General features: G+C 57.8%; 1 protein-coding gene across 1 annotated transcript in view; it reads right to left on the bottom strand.

Annotated features, from left to right (window-relative positions):
• The window catches only part of PLXDC1 (plexin domain containing 1), an 83,125-nt gene that overhangs the window by 78,846 nt on the left and 798 nt on the right, over positions 1 to 3,481 (bottom strand). The window lies entirely within an intron of this gene.

The raw sequence follows: 3,481 nt of genomic DNA, 5'->3' as shown, positions 1-3,481 counted from the left end.
GCACGCCTGTAGTTCCAGCTACTCGGAAGGCTGAGGCGGAAAGATCGCCGGAGCCCAGCAGGTCGAGGCTGCGGTGGCCGGGAGCGTGCCACTGCACTCCAGTCTGGGCAGCAGAGTGAGACTCCGACTCAAAAAAAAAAAAGGCTTTGTATGTTTCTCAGATCTGAATTTCAGCAGAAAGGCCCCACAGAGGACTTGAATCCGCAGGAGAATGCAGTTTCTTGTCTCCCCGTCCCATGACTTCCCCCTGCACTCTTTGAATCCTTTAAAATTCTTAGCCCCAAATTCTTCCAGACTTGTTACAGTCTTTCTCTGCTACAACCTTGGAGTAGATGGCCTGACTTCCTGCACCTCTGGCAATGACGAGGGAACTGTTAGGTCACAGGACTGACTTTCTAAGGAAGGCCCCAGCCCTAAGCTGAAGTCCTGCCCCTAGGACAGGGACAAAGCCCCGACCATACCCTCTCCCCTCCCTCTGGCAGGCAGGGACCTAATGAGGACCCTCACCTGGGGGGAGGGAACCATTAGGTAGCAGAAGAGGAAAGAGGGAGGGAAGAGGGGAAGGAGCAAAGGGGAGGAGAAGAAGAGGGGGAGGGGAGGAGAGGGTACCTCAGCTCTCTGTGGGTTCCCCTTGAGGGGAGAGACTGCAGTCTGTGACCACCTCTGATTCACTGGATGGATCACTCTCTCATTCAACACACGTTTATTGAGCCCCAGGCACTATGTGCCAGGCACTGTGCTGGGTGCTGAGGAGACTACAGGAAACAGGCAGACACAATCCCTGTGCCAAGGAGATGTTAGTCTTCTTCATGGGGACACTCGTGAAATGACTAATGGGTGTCAGGCGATTCGGGCTGTGAGAGAGTGGTGAGAGCCACGAACAAGATCAGACAGACCAGAAGGGTGGGAGCTGCAGCCACTGCGGGCAGCACCATCAGGATGGGCCTCTCTGAGGAGGCGGACCTTGAGCTGGTGAAGACCTGCGTGAGAAGCAACCGGTCACCTGTCCACACAAGGGCACGGCCCCAGGAACCTTGAGGGAAGACCCGCGGGTGGGGAGGGGCTGCCTGACAGCTGCTGCAAGAAGTGTGAGGTTTAGTCTGCGTTTGTTTGTCTCAAGTCCCTGGTGGCTGAGGAGGAAGCTAGAAGCAGGATGGCAGCTGGAAGGGGCCTTGGAGACAATCTGGTCCAACCCCTCATTTCACAGAAGGGGAAACCAAGGTTCAGACCAGGGAGGACATTGCCAGGGTCAGCAGAGGTTGGTACTGGACCTGTCCCCTCCCCAGGACTCCCAGGCCAGGATGCCTCCTCCTTCTATGTCTGTTGCAAGCGCCTCCGGTCCCATCTGGGCTGACCCTCAGGGCCCCAGTCACCCGTCCCGTGCACACGGGGCATCCTCCTAACGGTTTCACCTTTCCTGCCATGACTCTGTCTCTGCACCAGTCTCACAACAGACAAAGTCTCCAGGCTCTACCAAACAGCTCATCCGTCACTAGCGAGGGAGGTCTCAGTGGCTTCCCACGGCCCCCAAAGCTCAGAGCACCTGCGGCCTTGGGGCTGGATGCCAGCACCCTGCAGGCCCTGCACCCGGCTGCCCTCTCACTGGTCACCAGGGCTCCACCATCGACCAGGCCTGTCCCTCCCCAGCAACTGTCCCCAGGTTGTGCCGCTCCTCCAGCTGTCTTCCCCGGGAGACAGCCCCTGCCTCCACATAAGCCTTCCCTCAAATCCAGCCTGGGTTGTGGAAGGAGCATTGGACTGGGAATCCACAGCTGCCCTCTCTGGCTTCTGACCCCTTCTTTGGGTCCACCCTCAGTCTCTTCTGCTGTAGAGCAAGTCCATCTCTCCTGGCTGAATCTCTAAGCCAAGAAGATGGGGTGTCATCTACTTAGAGAACGGATTGAAGTCCCGGCCTGGCCCCCTCTTCCTGGCCTCTCTGACTGTCCACTATGCCAACCTGACTCTGAAGAGGCAGCTCAGCCAGGTCTGGGTCTGGCCTGCAACCTCCAGTCCACCCTTTTCCCTCCAATGGCCCTTCCTCGTCCCCCTCCCGGGTTCCCCCAACCCAGTCAGAACCTCAGAGCCGACTCTCATTGCTCCAGTCACACCCCAGGTTCAGGAGATCACAGCAAAGGACCTCAGAACTCAACCCGTCTAGCTTTTTCCTGTTCCCACTGATATTTTTAAATGATCAGTTACCCACACAGATCATAGCAAATCTAAAAAGACAATCACAGGAGAGGAAAAAAAAAAATCCCTCCTATTCCCATGACTAGGAGCTAAAGATGTTGCCAACAGCCTCACTCGTGGAGAAGGGGCCCAGAGAGGGAAACTTGCAGGCGCCTCTGGTGCCACCTGGGCTGACCTTCAGGGCCCCAGCCCCTGCCATGCACCCAGGGCATCCTCCTAACGGTTTCACCTTTCCTTCCATGACTGTCTCTGCGACGGAGATGGTGGGACTAGCAGCCAAGCCTCTGGCCACCCTCTGTTTGGTCTTGGGTGCTGTCTCAGGTCCTGTGCACCAATAGCCTCTGGACACATCAGCTCTCATTGCTCTCTGACCACACCTCAACCATCAGCACCCCCATCCCCATCCTTCTTCCCAGCAGGACCCAGGCCTGTCTCAGCTACATCCTGGGACCCTTAAAGACAAGAGCACGGTCAGTGACGCTGTGCACACCCCTGAGACACAGCAGCTCAGCTGAGCTGCCCACCATCGGACGGGCAACTCTGTCAGGGAGGCATAGACCTCTGTCTTCCTAATTCTCTCTGTCAAGGGCCTTGGCTGCAAACTACCTACCTCCCCAACCCCAGAGAAAGTCGGGGCGTGTAAGGAGAGAGGAAGAGAACTTAGATTATGTGTTGAAAGCTGGTCCTCTTTTTATAACGAGGTAGATCCAGACAGGACTTCCAGGTGAGAGAGATATTTCGGAGAACTAGTTTGGGGGAAGAGGAATGCACACAAGGGGACACCCAGCTTCCCATCTAAAGCAGAAGCAGCCGAAGGCCAAAGGCCACCAGGGCACATCAGGGCAGGAGTGGCCTGGGGATCCTTCAGGCTGGGGCCGGGGGGAACAGCAAGGTGCGTGCTCGTGGGCCCACTGCCTCCCTTCCTGGACCCATCTGTTCTTGCCCAGGGAGAGGGGGTCTCCACCATCTCCCTGGCGGCTCCCACTGGACCACCAAACCCACTCAGACCCGCCTGGGTCAGCTTGGGGGAGGTGAAAGAGAAAAAGAGGGTACGGCCGGGGTGGGAGCCTCTCCAGGGTCCATCTCGTCAGAGTCAGCCTCGCCTGCTGGCCAGGGTCCCCAATGACTCTCCACTGTCCCCTCTGTCGCAGGTCCCCCCAGGGTCCTCCGGGAGGGGAGCAGAGGGCCCGGCACGGGTGTCAATGCCTCTACCTGCAGACACACGTCCTAAGTATTTGGGAAAGTGGGGCCCCTGTCCACCTGCCTCAGCCACAGTGCTCCTGGCCTCCCT

Source organism: Carlito syrichta, unplaced genomic scaffold, assembly GCF_000164805.1.
Source record: "Carlito syrichta isolate Samal-C Ts95f unplaced genomic scaffold, Tarsius_syrichta-2.0.1 Scaffold309114, whole genome shotgun sequence".
NCBI classification, from domain to species: domain Eukaryota; kingdom Metazoa; phylum Chordata; class Mammalia; order Primates; family Tarsiidae; genus Carlito; species Carlito syrichta.
This window is presented reverse-complemented; position numbering and strand designations above follow the sequence as displayed.